A 12,500-nucleotide genomic window follows, 5' to 3' on the forward strand; every position below is an offset into this window, starting at 1 on the left:
AGCGAGTTGCAAAGCATTACGATCTTTTGGGAGCTAGACTGCTACACAATCGCGGCATTAATTTTGTCAAATGTCTTGAAATATACATATTTCTCAAACGTGTGGATACTTCGTTTTTACTATTTGAACGTTAAAAGTGAAAATGGAGTAAAATGAGATATATTTTCGTCATTTCATGCTCTTTTATTTTTAGAAAGGATAAACGCTGGTCACATAGCAATAATGTTATATGCAGTTTATGGAAATGGTTAGAATAGATGATGGGGCTCTTCGTAAGTGGTTTTCTAGGTTTAGGAGTGATGATTTTGATTTGGAACACTATAAAAGTTCAGTAGACTCATGTCGCACGACACACGACATCGGAGAGATACTCTACACATTTCATATGTGAGTTACCAGGCATATGAAAGCACTTGGATACATAAATCGCTATGACGTTTAGGGGTCTCATAAGCTAAGTGTAAAAATCTTGAAGGGTGTCATTTCCATAAGCAACTCTCTGCTCAAGCGAGACAAAAATGACCTACTTTTGAAAAGCAAGATCACAAATGATAAAAAATACATTGTTTACATCCATGTAGTGATAAAATTCCTGCGGAAAATGGAATAAACTGACTTTAGTCGCTCCAAAATCTGGTTACTATCCGGAGAAAGTGATGCTCTGTATCTAGTGTGACTGGAAGGGCATTGTGTTTTACGAGTTCCTTTCCCAAAATCGGACGTTGAATTTAGACAATTATTGTTCTGAATTAGACTGATTAAAGAATGCAATCAGTGAATACGTCCGGAAATGACAAATCGGAAGAATGCCGTTCTTCCTTCAGGACAACGCTAGACCTATTATTTCCATGCAGACACGGCGAAAACTGGTACAGCTTGACTAGGATATTCTACCACATTTAAAGTATTCACCCGACCTTGGACTTTCGTATTACCATTTATTTCAATCTCTACAAAATTCTCTTAATGGGAAGAAATTCAATTATTTGAAAGACTTCAAAAACCGCATAGCCCAGTTCATGATCCAGAAAGACGTCAAGTGCTTCGAAGGTGAACTCAGGAAATTGCTTCAAAGAGGAGGAAAAGTTTGCGAAACGAAATGACACATATATATTTGAATAAAGGTACGTACAAATATTTAGCCATCGTTTTCGAATGTTATATTTGTACACGTACACACAAATATAACATCCCTATGAATATATTTGCATATATGTGTGTGTGCTCGCGCGGGGGGGTGTATGCGTGTGTATGTATGTTTGTGTATGTGTGTATGTTTGTGTGCGCGTGTGCGTGGACGCGCGCGCGTGTGTGTGCGTATGTCTGTATGCTTGTATGTTTGTGTATGTGTGTGTTTGTATGTGTGTGTGTTTGACATATTGGACTACTTTGTTCAGTGAGTTCTTTGTAGAACAGTAGGGTGTTATTCGAGGGAATTAAACTGCTATTACTAGCCGACCGAGCGACTGCACCGAGGTTTCATCGTTGGCTTGTCCCATAATACATTAGTCGAGGTCATGCGGATATGTTTGTAGCTGGGTGGTAGAAGAGATTGATGGCAGGATGGATACAATATCTCTGTAGTTCACAACACTGGAAATAGTGTTAGTATGGAATAAATCTATACAGAACAAACGGTAAAATGGTTTTCAGCAAGTGGTGTTTGTGTCGTTTGACATGTGTTACACTGTAATGTGACACTTTCGTTTTCTGATTCACATATGTATGTATGTATGAACGTGCCTCTTCATGAATATATACGCAAGCGCTTACATATGTTCATGAATTCATGAATATACGACTACACGTATACACACATATACACGTTCAACACACATGCTAGCATATATACATATGTATCTCTCTTTCTCTCTCTCTCTCTCTCTCTCTCTCTCTCTCTCTCTCTTTGTCTATCTATCTCTGTATATATACATACACACACATACTTATATATGTATGAATATATATATATATATATAAATGTACACATACACATAAATATCATTACGTATACTTATATACGTGTTTATATGCGTGTCCATAATTTTACGTATATATACATATATATACATATATATATATATATATATATATATATATATATATATATATATATATATATATATATATATATATATATATATGGGTGTGTGCGTGAGTGTACATTTTTATGCCTGTATATCTATATATCTATGTATATGTTTATATTAATGTATCTTGATTTATTTTCCATGTGGCATTCGGTTTCAGTTATTTGACACACGCACACACACATACACGCACGTATTCATGCTCACATACCCCCATATATATATATATATATATATATATATATATATATATATATATATATATATATATATATATATATATATATATATATATATACATGTATGTATGTATTTATTCCTATTGATACCTACACCCACACACCTACCTATATTTATTCTTGAGAGATATTTACAGAAAACGAACTTGTGATAATTCATGTTCAATTCACAAGATTACATCAAGTTGTTTTGTTCCTTGTGAATCAAATTACAAAACGAAACCATTAAATAAACATCAATTATGGAATCTCGCAAGTTGAATTTGTTTTCTGGGGAATTTTTTTTTCTTTCACTTTCCCCATTTTCATCAGATTTTTATAAATTATTTTACATATTTGAAATTGTTTACATACTATTGCTTTACCCCGGAGAAACAGGCTACATAGTTCTAAATATGTATCATAAAAGACCTCCGGTATACAGCTTAAGTGATGACGTTCTCGTCAGATTTGCTGGGTCAATCTCAAACACCATGAAGATAGAGAATATTTAACATTAAGCAAAACGGTTTTTTCCACAGAAATTGTTGCGGTAGTGTATCAGTATTTCGCGAAGTGGGTGGCACTACCCCCTCATGGCAAGGAAATGGTGGAAATTTTATATGTGTGTTGGAGATGGAGTGTGTGGTAGCAAAAATGGATGCTGTTTTCAATTGTTCTAAATTTCAAAAAATATAAGTAATATCGTTGTCCAAGACGTTTTGACATCCAAAATGATATACAAGTACTTTTTATTAAACAGAGCGATGAACTTCTCTTCGGAGTTTTGTTTTTCTTTGTGGTGTATCTTTTATCTTTTGTCTTTTGCCTGTTTCAGTCATTAGACTTCGGCCACGGTAGGGCACCGCCTTGAATCAATCCCAGTACTTATTCTCTTAAGCCTGGTAACTATTCTATCGGTTTCTTTTGCATAACCCCTAATTTTCGGGGACATAAACACACCAACAGTGGTTGTCAAGTGGTCATGGAGAGACTAGTACAGGCACACACACGTAGAGACATATACATATATATATATATATATATATATATATATATATATATATATATATATATATATATATATATATATATATATATATACGACAGGCTTCTTTCAGATTCTGTCTACCAAATCCACTCGAAAGGCTTTAATCGGACCGAGGCTACAGTAAAAAAACACTTACTCAGATGCCTTGCAGTGGGACTAGTTGTGTTGATTCATAGATCGTGGGCATTGAAAGGGTTATATTAAAAGAAAGGAGGCAATTGTTAAATATACTTGAGAATTAATGTACCATGGAGTCTTGGATTTATTAAATTCTTAGCAATCTAAATCCCACTAAACAAATTTTGTTTCTATATATCTGAAAGCTATTACCCAATATTGTATGTTAAATATTCAATATTCTTTTTTGAAGCAGAAAAGAGAAAGGCTTGATTATTTCATTTAACGTAAATACTATAAAACCCTCTGTTTCGAGTTTTCACCTCAGTGTTATCTTAATCTCTGTTGTTCTCTCTTCACACCTAACTTCCATTTTACCAGATTATCCTTTCGGAAATATCATCTCCGTACTTTTAGTTTATCTTCAAGTCATCATTGACCGAGTAGGCATATGATCAATAGTATTCTATCTATGAAGATTCGTACTTTTGTAAGGCATTGCGTATCTGATGTCCGAAGTGTCCTTCCGTTTCTAAAAAATCCGGAGGCGGCATAATTTGTATTAAGTACCATTTGCTCTTCTGACTATCAAATTCCAAGCGTTTTGATTTAGGTTGAAGCAATAGAAATGTTCTTGATGCTCTATGCTCTGTCCTTTTTTCTTGCAGGAATTGTAAATCAATAGCTCTGAAGTTACATAAACCATTTTTGTGAGGAGTGTGAAGAGATATTGCTGTGAGTATTGTATAAGTTAACTACTTTAGTGTCGCAGATGTACTACAGATTACCAAAGATAATAACTGGCAGGCCTGTAATCTGTTAGTTGATATAAAGTACCTGAGGATCCGGCAGCAAGATAGTATTGTATTAGAGATTAAAAAAAGCTAATAGCATGTTCAAATAAGGCGCATTGGTTTGGGATACGAGTAATTGAAGGAACAAACTAGTGTAGAGTATTCCAGAGTGATATTTAAGGCAGAATATACAGATCCACAACTAGCGTGTGTATAGCTCACGACTCTTTCCCAATAATATCTCAGGGAATAAATGATTTATTAAAGCAAAGAAATATATTTCAGACGAGGAGACAAAGCGGCATAAAGACACATACAGATGACTTAATGATCAAAGTCATAAGCAACGATTACAATATGAGAGAAAATATTCAGAGCAACTCGGAATAACTATGAGAAGGCTGTTAATCATGTTTTCGACTCATGCATTTCAGAATCGTTAGTCTCGAATAAGGTAGTTCCAATAAGAAGCATTGCGTCCATTCTTTGAACTTTGGTAAGAGGTTCAATACCTCATTTTGTGTTGTTGAGAAAACGAGGACAATGTTTTCGGGAGGTAGCAATCGGCGTGAGTTGCCTGCTTCCCCCACCAACCATCATTCTTATTTTTTTCATTCCCTTATCATTTGTGTGTTTGTCCGGCCCGCAGCTACATCTTTGTAAGGCTGTATGGCCAATTTATGAAATAAAGAAGCAGATAGATAAAAAAAAAATAGGATCAACCAAGTGTCCGTATGTTTTAAAGTGCTTGACATTTAACTTGCAAAATTATAATGATAACGCTAGGACCGTCTCAACAGTATTATTGGCTCCAGACAAATCATTAGATATGGTTCTATGGTCTGTATTTATTGATAGCAAACTATAAGATTCATTGATCATAATTGGGCCCCTAAAACCATGAGGTCCCTGGACAACTGATCAGTAGGCCCATGCTATAAAGACAGCACCGGATAACAGAGGAGTGATACAGGCAGGAGGTATCGTTATCCACTTTCCAACTTTGCACGTACATACTGAATACATCAATAAACATTCCATATGCAAAAATAATACATTAAATGTGATGCAAACTGTTTAGAATCAAAGAAAACAAACATATTAACGGCTTAAAACACTTTGATAGAATTCAAAGATTTTATCAATAAACACAACAATTACGTAGCAACTAATTTAGGAAAATTTATTGCAAATTCAAAACGGGGACCATACATTCCTAATTACACTTAGAGAAGGTTAGTTAGAGACTAATATACTGGAGATAATCTAATAATATAGATCAAATCATGTTTCTCGTACGCAGCCATCTTAAAAATTATTATTGTTCAAATAGTAAGAGACTACAAACTCTATTAGAAATGTAGACTTTCAAAGGAAAATATATTTAAAAAAATCACGCACACCTCACAAGATGCATAATAGTATAATTACGCACCCACCCACACACACACAAGAATCCACTTTAAAAACATTTAATCAGCACTATATTAACAAGGTCTAGAAGTGTATGTGAGCAAAAGCACATTCAGAACTTATGATTTATCGAACGAAATGCGACATATATTCGTCCTAATTCTTATCAACATCTATTAATGTGGTCTTCACATAATTACTAATACAAACTCACTACCTCATATTCTCTACGACATAATTACTACAGCCCTACAAAAATCATGTAAAATCCTGGACTCCGAAACAGATGTAAATACAGTAATACCTCGATATACAAGTTAATTCGTTTCCGGAGGACGCACATAAAGCGAAAACACAGAAACAGGAAATAAAACTCGTAAAAACTCGTAAATCCGGGGTTTCGTAAAGCGAGTTCTCGTAAAGTGAGGTTTTTTGGGTATCTACAAAAATATACGATTGAGCACTCAATATATATATATATATATATATATATATATATATAAATATATATATTAATTTATATAAGGGCATTACTATACACTAATGCCTCACGCTTAGAGAGACTCAATAAGTCAAAACTACCAAAATAAGCACATTTTTACAGATCGCGAGGGAATGCAACTTCCTAAAAACTTTTAACTTAACGGTTAACCAATGTTTTCATAATCAACGTAGCAAACTATGCAGTAAACGAATCTTTTTTCATCAGTACACGTATGGTCAAGACACATAAAAATAATCAAAAATCAACATACCCAAAACAGTACGCAGATGATAGTTCATACATATACATATATATATATATATATATATATATATATATATATATATATATATATAGTGTAGTATATTGCCACTTAAGTGTGGCTGACCCCTAGGGGTGGATGTTACTGTTGCTTTTAGCCCCAGGAGGACATCTCCTCCAGCTGGCTTATCGACACACGACTGTGTCCTGTTTGCCAAGGGAAGTTATCCCTCTCACCACGATCTGCAGCACGAACGGATCCGGATTTCAGGGTTATTTCCCTTCGTCGGCGTTCGATAGCTGCTGACCTTGGCGAGAGAGACAAAAACCTGGCAATCTTATATCTACTTTTCCAGTGAAATTCTTCACTGATATCGAAAAGGTGAAAACAAGCAATGTTAATTCTCTAAATGAAGTATTAACAGTAACTGCACGATAAAGTGTAGTATATTGCCACTTAAGTGTGGCTGACCCCTAGGGGTGGATGTTACTGTTGCTTTTAGCCCCAGGAGGACATCTCCTCCAGCTGGCTTATCGACACACGACTGTTCATTTAAATGGAACCGCTCGAAACGGTCGTACTGCATCACTACTTATTTATATATATATATATATATATATAAGCAATGTTAATTCAAACAGGACACAGTCGTGTGTCGATAAGCCAGCTGGAGGAGATGTCCTCCTGGGGCTAAAAGCAACAGTAACATCCACCCCTAGGGGTCAGCCACACTTAAGTGGCAATATACTACACTTTATCGTGCAGTTACTGTTAATACTTCATTTAGAGAATTAACATTGCTTATATATATATATATATATATATATATATATATATATATATACATGTATTTAATATATATGTCTGTAGATATATATACACACACATATATACATACACACACACACACACACACACACACACACACACACACACACACACACACACACATATATATATATATATATATATATATATATATATATATATACATATGTATATGTATATATATGTATGTACTTATTAATAAGCAATTTTCCCTTACATTAGAATGCTGAGACGTCAGCTAAATGTCTCTGTTTCTCTCCTTCCCTCTCTTTGTATATATATATATATATATATATATATATATATATATATATATATATATATATATATATATATATATATATATATATGCACACACACACACATGTATACATATTTTGTCTTCAAAATGTATCCATATATGAATAGTTTGCGAATTTTTTCGCTTGTTTTCCTTTCTATTGGACTTTCCTCTGCTGCTCGAAACGTTAAACCATCTTTGTTTCCTTCCCTGACCATCTCACAATGCTTTACATGTACTTTACATGCACCGCATCCTGGCGTTGTTTTTTTATTTTGTGTTTCTTTATCTTCTTTTTGAGGATTTACTATAAACACTTCACATTCCACACAGTTTCACCTGCACCTCCTCCAACCTTATTTACTGCATCAAATGCACCCTATGCAACCAACTCTACGTGGGGCAGACGGGCCGCCGGCTGGCCGACCGTTTCACCGAACACCTAAGGGACGTTCGGCTAGGTTCGGACTCCCCTGTCGGCCGTCACTTCCAACTGCCCAACCACTCTCCCTCTAACATCTCCGTTTTTGGCCTCGCCCTGCACCATGGGTCCACTCCCTCGCGACTCCACTTGGAGCAACGCTACATTTTCAACCTTAATTCTTCTTTCCCCTTCGGACTCAACACAGCCTTCTCTTCCTTATGACTCTCCCCTTTACGTCCCTGCAACACTTTACATAATTTTTTTTTTTTTTTTTTTAACCCCCCCCTCGTCCCCCTTACATTATATCCATTATTCTCTTGTTATTAGACTTACCTTTTTCTACTTTTTATCTCACCACTACCTACACGCACAAATACCCACACACCTTACATATATACCGCCCACATACATATACCGCCCACATACATGACAAACACACATACGCGCCCTCACACACACATAGCCGAACGCACATATATACACACACACACCCATATATACGCGCACGCCTACATACACAGCCGCATACACATGCACACACATACACACAGGAGTGCACACACAAAATAACACACATACCTGGCACACATACGCACGCACACACATAAACATACACATACACACCCCTCACATACATAAAACCACACACACACACACATACACACATACACGACACACATACACATATACACACAGGCACACATACACATATACACACATGCACACACACCTCTCACATACACAATACTCACTCATATACATAACACATACGCACGCACGAAAACATACACAATATACACATACACGCACGCACAAAAAATATACACACACGCGCACACGGAAACACATACAGACATACATACACACACACACACACCCGTACCTAACACTCACAATCCCACACACACACGCACATCCACACATATACACACACACGCACACACCCACATACACACACACTTCTCACCAACACTACACACTCACACAGATACGCATACAATCATACACACATGGGCATAAACAACACACGCATATACAATAGCAAACGCACGCACACACACGTACACAGCAACGCACATACACACAACATACACATACACACAAACACACACGCACGCACAGAAAACATACACATACACACACGCGCACATACAAAATACACACACACACGTACACGTACCTAACACCGACAACCCCACACAAACACGAACACACACACACCCAAACAACCACCTGTTGACCTTCTACCTACACTGTCTACAGCGTCCACTAACCAGTCCTGCTACTAATTTCTTCCACTACGTCATACACACACACACACACACACAAACACACTAACAGATAAACCACCAAACCATGCACACACACACACACACACATACATACGCACACACACGTTCTGTTATCACACACACACTCGCAGACTTACGCACGCGCACCGATATTCATCTCCCTTTTTCACTCTCCTATCTTAGAAAGAACTTTTCCCCCACCACCTCCTCTTCCGGTCTTTTCATCATGTAACCTCGTGGGCATCGGTACCATTTTCCTCTTTCTCCGTTCTTCCATTCTCCGAACTTTCCATCTTTCCGACGAAGGGCTACGCCCGAAACGTCATGCACTCTCTCTTTCCTTTCCTGAGCGTCCAATAATACTATCCACATCACGTCCTCACTTTGTTGTTTTTTTGTTTTTTTGTTATTGTGTTTTTGAACTATATGACGTACGCTCACACGGACCCTGGCTTTTCAACTGGATTTTATGTACCCAACCGCCGGATTACCTTGGATTACTGTTCCCGTTGGATCTGCCTTTCCTGAACCTTGATTGAACATCAGCAAAATTTGTCCGTGACTCTTACACTTTTTTCTACTTTTTTCGACTTGTTTCACCTTTATCTGTTCTCCTTCTACCTTTCTCGTCCTTCCCTTGTCTCACCACTAATAACACCCACACCGACATTCACATCCTCTCACCATGCCTGACCTTCACTCCTTCACCCAACATCTTCAGTCCCTTCTTCGCCGTTTTCTTTCTTTTTTTCCCCCACAATGCTTGCAACCCACAAAAAACCTCTCTTACTTGCTCTTCAAAAAGACCCGCCACACTAGCCATCTCAACTTTCTCAGCCGCTGTCTCCGCCATCACGTCATACCCCGTGGCTTCCTCTTGAAATTCCACGCTCCCCCCTATTCCTCCCCCTTCATCGAACCCACCCTTGCCCGCACCTCCCGCCTCATCATCCGTGCCACCATCCGTTCCACCCGTTCCCTCCTCCACTCCATTGACCACCAACTCTCCCAAGCTTACCTCCTCCTCTCCTCCCTCTGCCCTCAACCCTTCACCCAACCTATCCTCCGCTTCCTCCTCAATCTCAATCACCAACTCCACAATTTCCTCACACACACAAAAAATAAAAAACTCCACAACCTCCTCAACCCCCACCCTTCCGCACCCCTGACACCCTCCCCTTCAGCTCCCCCTCCACCGCCCATTCCACACACTCACACTCCTCCCACCCGGACATCCTAACCCCCACGCCATCACCTCCCCACACCTCCAACAACCCCAACCCCACCCAACCCCATCCCACCTCTTCTCCCCCTCCCCCTCCTCCCCCCCCTCCCCCTCCTCCCCCCGCTTCTACACCTCCTCCTCCCGACCCTACTCACCCTACCACCCCGCTTCCTCACACGGTTGTGACTATACCACCCAATCTCCCCCTGTCCGCCGCTGAGCGCTCGCTCCTTGGTAGGGGCCTCCGCTTCACGCCTCTCACGCCCCATTGTGACGAATTCGGGACTCGCACTGATGTCAGCCAGTTCCTGCGCCGCATCAAACTGTGCGCGTTCTTCCATACGTCAACACAGCGTCCCGACAATCGGGACTACTTCTCGGACCTGGGACGCCGCCCATCCAACTGGACGCCGCCTCCAGGCCAATTCAGTAGCCTAGACTTGTTCGTGGATGACTGTAAGGCGTTGGTCGAGCGTTTCGACTTTAAAAAAAGACCCCTCCGGGCCAATCTCACCCGGGCCGAATCGGTCGCCCTCCGCAATCTCCGCCGCCGTGACGACATCGTCATCAAGCCGGCGGACAAAGGTGGAGCAGTGGTGGTGTGGCGCACGGACCTTTACAGGAGGGAAGCGCTCAGCCAGCTTCACAATCCCCTCTTCTACCGCCTCCTCCCCTCCGACCCCACCCCCTCCTACCAACGGCTTGTGCCCTCCACAATCCATGACCTCATCTCCTCCTCTGCTCTCCCCGCTACCGCCACCAACCTCATCGTCCGCACACCTCGCACCTCCTCCATCTACTTCCTTCCCAAGATCCACAAACCTAACAACCCTGGCCGCCCCATTGTCTCTGCTTGCAATTGCCCCACCGAACTCATTTCAAAATACCTCGACCATATCCTATCCCCGTTAGTTGCTGCCCTCCCATCCCACATACACGACACCAACCACGCCCTTCGCCTCTTCAATTCCTTTTCCTTCCCTCCCGGCCCCTCACACCTCCTCTTCACCCTGGACATCAAATCCCTATACACGGTGATTCCACACAACGATGGTCTCTCAGCCCTCCAATACTTCCTTGACCGCCGCCCTGACCCCACACCTAGCACCCCTACCCTGCTTCGTCTGGCAGAACTCGTCCTCACCCTCAACTGCTTCACGTTCGCCGGAGATACCTACCAACAGGAATCTGGGGTCGCGATAGGGACGAGAATGGGGCCCAATTACGCCAACCTCTTTGTTGGTTACATTGAGGCCCAAGTATTCTCCCAATTCTCCGGTCCGACCCCGGAACTATACGGTCGCTACATAGATGACTGTATAGGAGCCACCTCCCTCTCCCGCGAACAGCTCTGCCTTTTCATCTCCTTCCTCTCCAACTTCCACCCCGCTCTTGACTTTACTTCCACCATCTCTGACACCTCTGTCAACTTCCTCGACATCTCTCTTTCCATCAACTCTCTCACTACCTCCGCCTTCTTCAAACCCACTGACTCCCACCTCTACCTCAACTTCTCCTCCTCCCATCCATTCCACACCAAACGAGCCATCCCCTACTCCCAGTTCCTCCGCCTCCGACGTTTGTGCAGCCTGGACCAGGATTTCGAGACCCAGTCCCAGTATCTTGCTCGTCTGTTCATGCATCGAGGATACCCCTCCCACCTTGTCCAATCCGCCCTCGCCCACGCTCGTCGAATCGACCGCACCACCGCCCTCTCTCCTCCCCCACACCAATCCCCTAACCGTACCCCCTTCCCACTCCGTTTCCACCCCGCCACCCTACCCCTTCGTCGGAGGATCCTACGGGCCTTCCGTCGCCTCCAGCTCGATCCCACTACCCACCCCATTTTCCCCAACCCACCCCTATCCGCTTTCAAACGCGCCCGCAACCTACGCGATCTACTGGTCCGCAGTACCTTCTCCTCTTCCTCCCCACCCCCACCCGGCTCCTTCCCGTGCTCCAGATCCCGCTGTCACACCTGCCCCTTCATCACCAACACTACCTCTGTCACCGGATCGAACC

The 12,500-nt window shown here is 41.1% G+C and overlaps 1 long non-coding RNA gene across 1 annotated transcript; it reads right to left on the minus strand.

Annotated features, from left to right (window-relative positions):
* Nucleotides 1-9,960: 9,960 nt before the first annotated feature.
* Nucleotides 9,961-10,438, minus strand: LOC149137612 (uncharacterized). The gene is made up of 2 exons (XR_016242082.1): nucleotides 10,190-10,438; nucleotides 9,961-10,156 (listed from the first exon to the last, which is right to left on the minus strand). It is a non-coding gene; the product is annotated as an uncharacterized LOC149137612 (long non-coding RNA).
* Between the last annotated feature and the right edge of the window lie 2,062 nt (nucleotides 10,439-12,500).

This window comes from Octopus bimaculoides, chromosome 1, assembly GCF_046866305.1.
Source record: "Octopus bimaculoides isolate indiv1 chromosome 1, ASM4686630v1, whole genome shotgun sequence".
NCBI classification, from domain to species: Eukaryota; Metazoa; Mollusca; class Cephalopoda; order Octopoda; family Octopodidae; genus Octopus; species Octopus bimaculoides.